At 40.2% G+C, this 14056-nt stretch overlaps 1 protein-coding gene across 17 annotated transcripts in view; it reads left to right on the plus strand.

Annotated features, from left to right (window-relative positions):
- ANK3 (ankyrin 3) overlaps positions 1–14056 on the plus strand; it is a 357107-nt gene that overhangs the window by 177232 nt on the left and 165819 nt on the right. The window lies entirely within an intron of this gene.

Below are 14056 nucleotides of genomic sequence, written 5' to 3' on the forward strand. Positions count from 1 at the left end.
TGGCTCGTGGGCCAGATACAGCTGGAAGCTCTTAAGTATGTCATGTTGTGGGTGCCTGGGCTGCCAAAGACATTTGGAAATACTCAGCTCTCTGCAAACAGACAGCTCCTCACGTGTGCAGGAATTAATTGCAACTCCTTTCTTAGCCATCCCTTTTGTAAAATTAAAAAAAAAAAAAGTGTGTCTATGTGGGCACAATGTTCAAACTGCTATCATAAGATTGCATGTATGCCCAGAACTTGGAAGTGTACATGCACAGCCTTTGCTCTGGCTTCCTGGCTGCTGTGTAGACCACCGTGAATGTGCCTGCATGGCATTTTGTGTAGGCAGACCCTTGTGTTCCCTAGTCTGCTGGAGTTAATGTGGAGAGCCATGCTAGAAGCACAGCAAGATCTCGAGAGGTGAGGTGGCCTTCACAACAGGGTTTATTCAGGTCTGTCCAGCCGGAGTCAAAGGTGAAGACAGCAGAGGTCTGCTTGAGAATGCTGTCCATCCTGCAAATGGCCAGTGTATTACAAGCATTGATATGAACTTAGTTTGGAAATAGAAGTCAGAGACAGAATGCTTGAACAAGTATGCAACATTTCAATCTTATTGTCCCAGTTGCTATTCTGTCTCTTCAGTGTATATATATGTATTTTTCCCTTCTGGGCTGAATTTATTTGTTCAACATTATTCTTCCAGGACCTGATAGAAGTTGATCATAATTGGCAGAATTCTTCTTATTTAAATGCCTGAGCTGCATACAAACAACTGTATCTTTCCTGTACACATGTATGCCTCAGCCCAGGTATGATCCAGTCCCCATGGAAATCAATTTTTTTTTTTTTTCACTAACACTGGTGGTTCTAGATATTTGGTAGTTGTGGCCTACTGTAAGCTTAGCGTTCTGCCTTGTGCCATGAAGGTATCATGTGCTATTTGACATGTGCAGCCTAGAAACTGTTCCTTTCTTTATAGCACAAGGGCATAAAAATGGACAAAAATGCAGTTAGGGTTTTCGTGAGCTGAAGGACTAGACCATGCACACACAAGTACACATACAAGGGGGTGCTGATGACAATAGGCAGTGTGTCTGGCTCAGAAAGCTTCAATTGTCATTCAGTCCCCGCATAAATTGTAAATGGTCCTTTTCCACAAAAGCTAACCTTTTGCACGCATACATGAATTCTAAATCAAACTGATTGATCTGCCTCATAAGTGTAATTCTGGTATGTTCTGTTTTCTTATAAAAAAGCCTCTGATAGCACTGAAGTGAATAATTCTATATTTGGCAATTATTTATGAACTGCAGTTCTCATAAACACAGCAGATGCATTTCCTGGATGGCAGCCATTAGTGCATCTGGGGACTTATTTACTAGTTATTGAAAATATTGGATTGGAAGAGAAAAAGAAAAGATGCTACCACCTCTTTCTAATTTTCACCTCATTTCTGAGGTGCTCCACAGCATTCTTTCCCTTAGATATGTCAAATTACAAACATCCTTTGACATCTCTCAAATATTTAGTTGTCTTAATAAACTGTTGTTCAGTCTTCAGATCCGTTGCTTCCAAAATAATCAGCTGCTGGGATGAACTGTAGACCTCACTCCTTGGAGATTTCTATCTGAACCTATTTAGGACATTGACCACTTAATTTCTTTGAAGAAAAAAAACAAATCCTTGCAAAATGTTCTTAAAGGCTTTTCCTATTGTGCTATGTGTGACTAAATATTAGAATAAATTTTTGAGTAGATGAAAAGTGAAATTGGATATTTTCAATTACCAGAGATTTGCTGTGATCTACAAGAAATGTATAAACCTAGGTCAATAAAGCATGTCTTGTTCCCTGTGTGCAGAGGCCACTGACAGGAGCTAAGCAGCAAGCTGTTTCCAAGTTTCTGCTGTTGCAGGCTTGGCTGCCTCGGTCGAGGCTGGTGGTAGCAGTGCCCTGTGTGATGCTTCCCTGTGTGTCACTAATACACCTCTTCACCTGGGCGGATGCAGGAGCTCCAAGTCATTTTATAGGCATCAGCAAATTAAAGCCACGGGTGAAATTTTGAAGAAAAACAACCAACCTGGGACATAATGAAATCCTTGCTGTTCGTTGTTACTTCACAAATGCAAGTGTGCATGTATTCTTACTTTCAAAACTAAGTAGTAATATGATGGAAGAAACACCCATTTTATGCTAATTCTGAGGATTAGCATAATCCTCATAGCCACAATCCCAAAGAACAAGATCAGGTGGATGTTACAGTTTGTCTAGTTTTTCTGTATTGCTTGTTTATTTGTTCAGAACATGCCTTAGTGGTCTGCGCATGGTACTGCTTTTTCCAAATTCATTGAAATGAATTTCATATTCTCATCTCCTGTCCTTCATTTTTTTCATTTTTTCCTTCTCTAATGCCTTTCTTTTTTTTTTTTGTCTTAATAAGTTTGTCTTAATAAGGATAGATCAAAAGTTTGTCTTAATCATGAGTTTGTCTTAATAAGGATAGATCAAAAGAATGTCATTTTTCTGTTTTTGATTATTTTTTGATTTGCTTCGTTTTTCTTCCATGGTTGAAGCAAGAGGAGGGATGATCTCAGGCTCTTAAACATGCAACAAAACTTGTGTCTCTTTGGGCTTAATATTTCCTCTCACTGAAATTTAGAGCCTCCATTTTAATGTGGTCTTAGTCTGGGGAAGAGCATGTTCTTTATGATGAGCATTTTATTCAGTGTGTGTTTGAATTTGACGTGTAAATCTTTATAGCATCAGGATTGAATCCCTCTGACCTCCCCGAGAGGCAATGTTAGCGAGAGGGTTTGCAATATCCACTTCTGCTCAGGGAACATATTTTTCTTTAATGGAAGAGCAAATATCAATATTTTTTAGCAGCTTGTGATCTTATTCCCTCTACATACTAGCTGTATGTTATATTTTATATATGAAGTAAAACACTCTAAGACATGGATAAAGATGTGCCAAGTCAAATGGTGATACAAAAGCACTTCTAATAGGCCTATGAGAACATATCGATCTTGAGTGGTGGGTTTTCATGCTTGATAGGTTATTGGGATTTTCCATAATGAGGTGAGACTAAAAGAAAAGCAGTGTAGCAAGAGTGACCAAAAATTTAGAGGTGTGTAAAAAAAAAATCCACTTGTGTGCTGATTGCTTACTATCTTCATGGTGGTTGGGAGCTTTAGTCTTATCAGTACTTCAATATTTTTGAAGAAATTTTTGGCTTCAATTTGTTTTTAAAACAGTATTTTTAACATTTCTGTAATTGCCTTGTAAACAGCTTAATTATAAACATTTATTCCACTAGTCATAATAGAGTTTGTCATTTTAAATATGAATTCATTTCCAGTTTTCAAAAATGTCTTGGGGCATATTCATCTACAGTGTAGATGTGAATGTCATTTTTGATAATTTTCCTCTGCTGTATCTTTCCAAGAAACATCTTGAAATTTCTAAATGTCCATTAGGATTTGATGCAAGATAGCAGACATTGTATTAGCTCATAGCTCCTTGTAACCTATCTTTTTTCTTCTGTGTAACACAACAGTGTTGAGATGCAACCTTCTAAAGTGTCCTGTCTTCCAAAGAATAGGTGAATTTGTCATTAAAAATGGGTGGAAGTGGGTAAGAAAAGGGGATTCTTTTTCTGCCAGTGGGTTTTTATGCACTTCTGTTAACACTGCTTATGTCCTGGCTTCCAGATGAGCCCTTAAGCTTGAGGATACTGCAGAATACTTAACTAGACATTTTAAGTAGCATACTGTATATAGCATGTGCACCTTTAGGGCATTTTGTAAGGTAGCAGTTTGCTGTTAAGACATATCCTTGTGTGCTGGCTGCACATCTGTCAAAACCAAGCTTTTTTTCTTGTGTGAACTCTAGCCTGTCATTTTATCACAGTCTCAGAAGTTGAAGTTTCAAGTCCAAGTCTGCAAATACTCTGGTGGAAACTTCTACTGATGTCTTCCTGTCGTTACCCAGAACGCATACTGAGCCTGTAGATTAATGGCTCTCAGTTACTCATGTGTGAGCCATTAAAGGTCAGTAGAGTACTTGCTGCTGAGGTGATCTTATCCTCTTGTTGCTGTTTTAAATGAAAGTAAGTGGAAAATACTCGATTTCTATAAGTATCATAGAGCGTGTTGGGTCACCTATAGGCAGCTGAGGAGCGTATATGCAGTAAGAGGGAGATGAGTCAATGAGATGATTGGAAATGATGAGAGAAAGCCATTGTATGACCATGTCTATGCTAGAGTTGGAGACTGAGCTTAAACGGGACAGATGGTGTGACCTGAGTGCACCCATTCTGCAGGCCTTTTACACACCTTTTCCCCTGTGTGAGGTGCAGAGTTGAGTGAAAACCATGCTGCCTCCGTGGTATGGATCCTACTGAAATGTTATGGGCTCTGGAAATGCTGACCTGGTGACACAAGTGGTTTCCTTGCACAGCCTGGGGAAGGCAGGCTGCATGTGCATAGTGCAGCAGACAGCATTGATCTTTTGCACCTGTGCTGGGGAGTGCAGGAGCCACAGGAACACATGTTGGTCAGCACATTTACTGAAGTCTCTTGCTCCAGAACAGCTCTTCTGAAGTCACTGGACTCAGCTGATGCTGGGCTTGAGCGGTCTCTCTGAGGTCAGTAGGTCCTGCCTCCCAATGTGGGTCACTTGGCAGCTGTTCCTTACTGCCAGTGTCACTAAGGGTAATGCCATGTCGGTAACATGGCTGACATCAGCAGGACACCTGCACCGCCACTTGCAATTACACTCTGCAGCCCGAATCGTCCCTTCCAGACTTGGACAATGAAGGGACTTACTGTGTTTCCCTCCCTCTGTGCTGAAGAGAGGATTGGACACCAGAAAGACACAGCTTTGTCCCCTGATTTGGCAAAAGGTTTTCCTTTTACATAATAAATAGGCTGCAAAACCAAAAAGTTTGCCTGTATGAGCTGGGATAGCCTGGTGTCTGGTGAGAATCTGTTCAGGGAAGGCAAAGTCCCAACGGGATAAGCCTCAAATCTGATAGTTTTCCTTGCGATCGGGGACAATGCAAGGTCTTAGAAGCAGGTCACTTTCCATCCGAAGTGACTCAAGAGGACAGTGAGCGCTTACCTGCTGGTGCTTTTGGTGGTGGTTTCCACTTGAGGCCCACACATTGGATGGAAATGTAAGGAGCAATGGGAGAGTTGTGCACTAGTGCTTGTACACGCGCAGCAACCAGACAACAGCATCGTACCCATTTCTGGGACAAGAAAGGGCAGCAACCTCACCAGTCCAAAGTCGCACTGCTTTTATTCCTTATCCCCCACAGAGTGTAGCAGAGGAAGAGCTGGGCGTTTCCCCTGCCCTTACCCAGTTGCTCACCAGAGAAAAGGGGCCTCCTCAGTCAGCCTGAGCTAATGCTGCCGGTGCTGGGGCTGAGCACCCCAGGAGCTCCCTGGCAGATGTGGGCTGTTGCATCCCAGCAGCTCGCTGGCGGCTCTGGCTGCTGCTGTGCTGCTCCTCAGAGAAGGATCTCCAAATCCCAGTCTCCAGAGAGATTCTGTGTCAAAACCTGATACAGCACATCAGTTAAATTTTGAACAGTGCACTCTTGACCTGAGCAGTGAGAAGAAAAGTACTTGCTGAAAAAGTGTTCCATAATTGCATGTGGTTTTAAGACTTATCGATTGTGTTACATTGGTTTACTGAAAGATCTTAGTTGATGCATTGCTATAAAAGTAAAGAAGCTAATATCTTACTGAAAAAAGGCAAAGTAAAAGTAATCCAATTATGCTGCTGCACATAGCTGGGATTTTTAATACTAATGTTGTCTTAAAATTGTCTGTCTTACAGTTCAGTAAAAGCTGCAGTGGAGAAGATATATTTAGCTGTAGTCGCTCTGAGATATTACTGTTCAGTATATATTTTTTTAAAAGGTACACAGAAAAGATTTTTAAAGAGACTTGTTTTTGCTTTACTGAGCACAAATATAACAGAATATGTTTTTAAATTAAACATCAAAGAAATAAATAGAGGGACTTGGCTGAAGCATGCCTGCACCTGTCTATTGTTAAGCCAGGGAGATGGCTCCTGTTTTCAGAGCTAGGCACATGCGTGGTACTACTTGTAAAACTGAGGCCAAAACCAAAATGTTTCCTATTGCAGTTTCCCCAGGGAAAGTCCACTTACGCTTCTTATCTTGCCAAGGGGAAATACTTTTCCACTGTGGCTCCTAAACCAACCAACAAAAAAAGAAATGAAAATCAGCAAAACCCCAAAGCACATGGGCCAGCCAGGTGGCTGCAGCTCATGTATGCAAGCTCTGTCGGTTAGGGCTGCAGCCTTGGCCACTCTGTAGGCCATGGGATGGCTGCACAGGCAGCCTGATCCAAAACTAGCTAGAGCTTTGGTTATAAAACCAGTGCTTTCAAAGTCAGCAAACAGGCAACAGCTGTAGCACAGTGATGCAATGTATTAGGAGAAGATAAGGAACAACCAGGGTGCTTTGCGCTAATCCAATTTAGAGGCAATATTAAAGCCATGGATCACAGTAGCAGAACTTGTATCTGAGAGCAAAGGGACATAACTTCTTCTATAGACAGATTAAAGAAGAGGTATTGATTACTGTCACTGTTATCAAGCATCTGGGACACTAATCAGCATCTCTGTTGTGCATTTTAGTAATGGAGGAGAGCCATGATTCAGCGGCTGGGAGGCAGCAGGATTGAGCAGGAGGGGAAGGGAGTCATTAATGCTTTTATTCAGCTTCTGCCCAAAACTCAACATTAAAACTGGTCATGATTAATTATTATTATTATTTTTTTAGGGGAAATATCTAAAATATTAGTTCAGCAGGATATCTTACTTTTTAAACATAACCTGGATAAGTTTACTATTTCCCATATTTTTTTTTAGAAAACAGTTTGCAAAGTCTCATATGCTCTCTGAGTAAGGGCTGTGTGCCAAGGAGGGAATTAACCCATTAGTCATTTAACAGTTAAAAGTGACTGTTAAATGAAATCCCTATGAGATAGTTCAGTACTCAGCATTTGCTGCTGCTGATTTGTGACGCTAATGCAACATAAAATGGAGAAACCTGGGTACTCTCTCGGGTCAGATGTTGATCTAGCATGCGCACAAAAATGAGCAAAAGGACTGTTCTTGAGCATCTTTTGAAAGTGAGGAGGCAAACATAGCTTTCACTAGGACCAGATCCATGGCACCTGAATTAGGACCTGGGCATCCCTCAGTAATCAGCAGAGAGAAAGCAAGCGGCATGTCCAGAACTTGTCTTGGGGGCACCTTCTTGAAGTAGTTTGGTGACTGTTCCTGCCAGTGGGATGTTACTGACCTTCTCTGGGGGCCTTGATTCAATGTGTAAAGCTACCCAGGATGAACCTGGGTCATCCTGTGCCGGACTGTTCTGTGTGCATTGCTGTTTGGCTTTCCTGAGTCCAAGCTGTGACAGCTCATTCGCATGCAATCAGATTGTATCCTCCCAGCGGGTATCTCATGGTTGCGCTGACCTGTGAAGGAGCTTATCAAAATACTGTGATTTTTGCCAGTGCATTTGTTGTTCAGCAAGATGGAAGTAAAAACACCTGTGCTGGAGTTCTATAAAGTACTGGTTGGCAATGATGCTATTTAAAGCATAGTCAGATGACTGTGTTAATAATATAAAATATTATGGCTGGAAATTCCAGTTTGCCCTTTCTGTACAGTACACGTGAGGAACTGGAATCTCATCTCTCTCAAAGTTTTATTTCTTTCTGCAGTTCTTGAAACCTCATTGATAAAATTGTACCAACAGCAGTAGGAATAATACTCTTCTTGTATTTAATCCTCACAGGTTTCCCCTGTTATCCCTTGGCTTCTATTTATTATATAGCTCTAAAGCTGTCTTTCCAAAAATACCAAGAACATCCTTCCCTATTGCTAGAAATCCAAACCAGTTAGGGTTAGTACCTAGCTTATTGCCTATTGTAGCTGAGATTACCCAAGCATGATTTCTGATCATAGTGGATCAGATGGTAGACTGAGTTCATTAAGTTGAAAAGCAATGTAAAATGTTACTTGAACATGTGGGGCTGTATACATGAATTTTTCAGGCAGATGTGTGATTATGAATGTTCAGAGGAACTGACTTGTTGACATTATTTATATTTTCTTGTGATTTCTGTTGTTACACATTTTCACTACATTTTCAATGAAAAAAACAAACATATAATTTGAAGAATCCTGAAGGACTTTGCCAGCTAAACAATGTAATTCATAGCATGTTGTGTATATCCAATATCTTTATGTGGATGAAAAGTAGAAGAAAAAAGTAAGGTAAGAAACCTCCCGTGCTGGCACTGAAAATGCCAAATGTCTAGCAGCAAATGCAGCCAATAGGTGATGTCAGTGGATAAAGAATACTATAGGTAATTGCCACTGCTTTGGGAGCCGGCTTAGGGAGAGTTTAATTTGCTGAGCTGGAATTTGGCCATTGCATCCATTTACCTCTAAGTATGCAAAAGGCAAGCTGGGATCTTTGAAGGCTGTGAGGTGCTAAGGGGGTTTTGTACTTGGTCTAAGCTCTTAATGGTAATAAGTTAAATAAAACTGCATTAAAATCTGGGGGAGCTTGTTAATGCAAATTCACAAATTTGTGCAGATATATTTACATCTATAGTGAGATGCATGTACTGTATTAACCTTCAGTGAATTTCTAAGTGATAATTGCATTTGTACAATTTTTGTGCAAATTTAGCACCCAGATGTAACTCCTAATTTGAACCGGTTTAACTCAAATTTTGTTAATGTTTGAAGGCAATATCTGTCATCCTGGTAGGCCCACCCTCTTTGTGTGTTTATCATTCCACTACAGTCCAGTGATTTTCCTGATATCACTGCTAATTATTTTATACACTGTGGATTTACTTGATAGGCTAATTAAAGCAGGCGAACAATACCAGGAGCACTGCATCCACCAGCAGTGTTGTCACAAGAATCAAAGCTGCTGCCCACCTTTTTGCTTATTTATAAGCATTTTAGTAGTGGGTTTTGACTTTGTATGCACATGGCAAGATAAGATCCAAGTGCTGAAGTAGTTGGTAACAAAAATATAGAATGCTGGTTATTTACATTCCACTTGTATCTCTACTAAAAAATCCTAACAGGAAGGACAAGAGTAACTAATTTTTTTCTTTGGGTCATACACACTGATTTGCTGTTAGAAATATGGATGGTTCTTTTTCAAAAGAACACTTTCTTACCACTAATTTTAGGAAATATGATTCATGTTAGTAATGACATGGTTTTCCATCCTGGAGCAGTCTATCAGAGCTCCCATGAGGGTTCATTTTAGTTTAATATTCATAGATGAACTGGCCCTTGTAGAAATGCTTTTCTCTTTTTTCTATTTACATTTCAAATAGTTCCATGGAATTGTGTAGGAGCAAGAGAATTGTCTGATGAATGCTGATGGATACAATAATATTAATGTCATTAGCTGTGCTTAGGAATTAAAAATAGATCACAAGTTTGCACGTGACTCTCCTTTATAAATTTTTGTAGTCGTGTATTTTTCCTTTTTTTACACCGTGTTTATTGCTATTTTAATCTGAAAAGAAAACAGCTTATCATCCAGTCTGCAGAATGACATCTGCCATAACCCAAACACAACACACCCCATGGAAAAGGTTAGCATTGTGCATCTAATGTGGGTTCTTTTTGCCAGACTAATATTTTACTAAGTGCTTGAGCTGAGCTTTTGTGGTAAGTAGCCTCTTCTAGGGAGAAAGACATTTGCTCTGTAAATCAGAAATGACAGTTTATAATAGTACGGTGAGATAGAGAGGGAAGAGAAGCAGGGGAAATGAAGCTGAACTCGACATTATGTAGCGGCTGTAGGTTCTCATTACAGCCTCAGGAATCCTGATCTACAATTCTTTGCAATGAATACATCAGCTATGCTACCCACAGATCTTTGTATGCGGGTAGGTAGGGACAAGATTTCCTTAATGCTTTGGGTAGGAGCAAACCTTCTGTTGATTTTTATGTGGCTCTGGAGCAGAAAAGAGAAATAAATTGCTTTATTCTTGTTTGTTCTTAGTTTTATGTCCAGGTGACATTCCCTGTCAGCTATTGAGAGGAGCTTGTAAACCACTATTTTTCTAATCTGCAGGCTTTATAGTTCCACAAGATGGTGCTTGCAACTCAAATCAAAATGGAAGTCATTCCCCTCCTCTTGAACTGTCTGTTGTTAAATCTCAAATGAAACCCAGTGTTATTGTGGAGAGTACTTGCATGCTGCAGAACATATGATATTTGTTAGACAGCATGAAAAATCCAGCTGAACTTAAAGCATAGTTACTAAAGTGCATTAATAAAGAACAATTTCTGATGCATTTGTTTTCCCTTTTGATTGTGTTAATTGCCTTAATTTATACAGTCAATCTATATTGCCCATCCTCATAATTAATGAGGTTCCTAAATAAATTACATGGACATTTGCATCAGATTTTGTATTCAGATGCATATGTGCTTTTCCCTAACTTTGAGCAGGAGTGCCACGTGCAAATATAAGCAGTCTTTACTAGTGGTGAAAAAGATGTCTTTTACTTAGTGGTTATTCTGTGCAGTTTTCAGACCAGTAGCCTAGCTGTCTGCACGTTGAAATGCATTGGACTAGGGAATATATTAACATATAAGATCCTTTAACAGATCCTTTAACAGATCCTTATTTATTAAGGATGAACTGTGTATGTGTGTGCAAAGAATTGTTTGGCTAAACATAGAAATGCCTGTGAAAAGATCTGTAATATTTCCTACCATTACAAAAAACTTAGGTAAGTTATTGGAGAACTGACTTTATCCAAAGAAAAGTTGGATCGGTGATACATTGATAATGTATTGTAGATGTCTTTTAAAAACCACATTAAGCCTTGGCTCATCTGAAACAGCCTCAGAACAATCAGAGCTCGTTAGCTACTGCCCTGGAGAAGAATTGAGAAATACAGAAAATTTTTGATTCTGGGATTATTCACAGAATTTACAGAGAAAAGTTTGATGGCTTGTCCTGGAAGTTCACAGGATGTAGTTTCATTTTTAGTGAGTAAAATCCAGCATGCTATTTGGATGGGATAATCATCTGGGGGAAAGCACTGGGCTGCAAAAAAACTATTGCATACTAAAATTATATTAAATACCACTTTGTGTTTTTTGTTGAGGGGTGAGGGAGAAGGGGAGGAATTAGAGAGTGCCATCTCTGTGTGTTCATGATATTTTAACTAGTCATGTCTTGCTCAGAACATGTTTTATGGTAATGTTTATAAATAGGAAAATTATAGGATAAGTAGGAAGCTACAATGTACTTGCCAGGGGAAAGTCGTACTGAGTTTGCTGGAACAGCATCTTAAATGCTTGATTTAGTCTACTTGCAACATTTTATTTTATAAAACTGTAGATATTTATTCCAAGGAAAAACATAAGAATATTCTGCCTTGTGACTTTAGACATGTGTTGTCAGCTCCCAGCACCAGAGCACACACTCCTGCCCTGCACCAGTGGGTGCAGTGGGGCTGCACACCCTGCTGGGCTCCTTCCCTGCTGGTGTAGGGACTGTGCCCTTCGGGTGGGTCCCCTCCCTGTCTCAGCGGGCTGGGTGAGGTGCCACCCTTCTCTGGGACGGCTCCTCTCCCACACAGGGAGCCAGTGAAGCACCTTCTCAGCTGGCCCCAGCTCTTCTCAGGGCTTCTGTGTGTGATTTTTATTTTACTAAGGCAAATGGATAACTAGAGGAAAGTGCCTACTTATTTAATGGTCAGCTTGTCAATTAAAGCTGAAAAGGATTTTGATCAGTCAGAAGAGGTGTATCTGCATCAGTGAATTTTGAGATCTGTAAAACAGTTTTTATAATGGAAGAAGATATTCAGTACCCTAAATATAGCAGCTGCTGCCTCCTCCATAATTCAGTGTGAACACTAGCTAGTTAGGCGTGCCAAGGGACTGCTTTTTGCTGAAGCATCATGTTGGTAATACAAATATAAGAAATACTACTGCTGTACAGTGATTTCAGAGGCTCCGTGAAAGCAATTTAGCATTAGATAAGAAATAACAGTTCACAGAGAAGAGAGGAAATGTGAGATCTAGCTACAGCAGTAGCTTCTTCCAAGGAAAATAAATGCATCGCTAGTAGGGCAAAGCTAAGCAGGTTAGAGAAGATAAAATATGGCCGTGTATGCTATTGTAATGACTGATGCTGGCATTGCAAGGTGCATTTGTGCATCTGTTCAAGACATTTGGTATGAAACCTGTTATCAGAAAGTCATGAGCCTGTTTTCACTAGCATTGCTGTGTCATCACTGATTATAATAATCACTAATTATATCTGCATAAGCCAGGTCATAAAGCAGTAGTAGTCACACTTCATGCGGAGTGTGCAATACATTTTTCTAAGTTTAACTTGACTATTAGATACAAAATATGAGGCATGTGAATTAAGGCAGTGCAAAAAGAGGTACATAGCTTCTTCATAGACCTTTAATAGTTGTGACTTTCCTGTATTTTGCCTATAAAGACAGGAAAAGGCATCCTGAATTTCTGAACAAGTTTTAAGAGAGCTGCCTTACTGTAAAATGAAAGGTCTCTTGTTGTAGCTTAAAATGCCTGTAGTAGAGCTGGTAAGTATCACACTACAATGCAGTATAATGCACTGTCAAATTTCTATGCATCTTGAAAACTCAGCTCTGTTTAGGAATTGTGTATCCTACAGTTTTGTCCTGCTCTCCCATCCTAATTCCTAGGGAGACATAGGAACATTGATGTACTGAAGCTGCCCTTTTCTGTTCCTTTTTGGTGCTAATGTGACTTCAGAAAGTGCCTGGCTTAAGTGTGGCCAGCATCTCGTGTGTGTAATGCACATAAAGAGATGCAGAATCAGTAGCAACACTTCAGGGATAGCGTTAATATTTCGGCAAGCTGCCAGCACTATGGTGAGAACTGAGAGATACTTTTACGCATCTGTGCTGACAAATGTACGTCCCGTTTGGAATGCAATTTGCGCAGCTGTCCTCAATCCCTAACAGTATGTCAGCAATGATGAGCTTGATGGGAAGAGTGCTTTTTAGTCGATTCCCTCTGTTCAGGGGAAATTCCTGTGTAACCCCAATGTAGAAAAGGCAATAACGACTGTTGGTACTGCCCTACCTAAGATCTGAGGAGGAAGCAGCCATGGAGGTTCCTTTGTATTTGCTACTCAGACATTTCAGTGTGGAGTTAAATTTGGGGGACAGTTTCATACCTGACCAGAACACTGACCTCAGAGAAACTGGGAGTTCAGTGCATTATATATATTACTTCATAATTTGTGCACTCCTTGATTTTACACTGCTCACAGAAAAAGCTACAGGAAATAATTTATGTAGCTCATGGTGCTTTCACCTTAATGCACGTTTCCTTTGAAAATGATAGTGCCGTACAAAAGGAAGTTGATAGGGAGGAACCTACTGAACGAAGCACTTAATGAATGTTGAATCTGGGCTTTGGGCATTTTTTCATGACAAATAAAAGTTAATTTTTTGTTGTTGTTGTCAGTATCTGTCCAGAAGTGTGAATGTGTCCCATATAACACACTTTTGCGCACCACTGACCTGTTTGCATGTGTCCCAGCACGCAGTGCCCTAGAGAACAGCAGGCTGTGGCCCTGCAGGAGCAGTACGTTCTCCCAGGCTGCAGTTGTAGGCAGAGGTCAGGCTAACTTGAAGTTCTGGGGTTTTTGTGTTCAATGGCATCTTTTTTAAATCTCCCTCTGGCTCTGATCCCAAGGGCAGTTTGCCTGCACAGGAGCTTTGATGCTTCTGTATCTCACAGAACCATTAGAAATTTGGATGCTCCCTTCATCTCCCTCCTTACCAAATCCAAAATCATCTTTGCTGATCTCTTCCTGTTGATGTTTTTAATTCAGTTTTTTAGTCCTGTGTTCTTAATGTCTGTAATTGTTAGAAATCCAGTCACTTCATGGGCAAGCTATTCCCATGTTTTACTGTTAGGAAGTTTCACCTTGTGTTGGCTTGTGAATTTACAGTGTAATAATTCGCCT

Source organism: Oxyura jamaicensis, chromosome 6, assembly GCF_011077185.1.
Source record: "Oxyura jamaicensis isolate SHBP4307 breed ruddy duck chromosome 6, BPBGC_Ojam_1.0, whole genome shotgun sequence".
NCBI lineage: Eukaryota > Metazoa > Chordata > Aves > Anseriformes > Anatidae > Oxyura > Oxyura jamaicensis.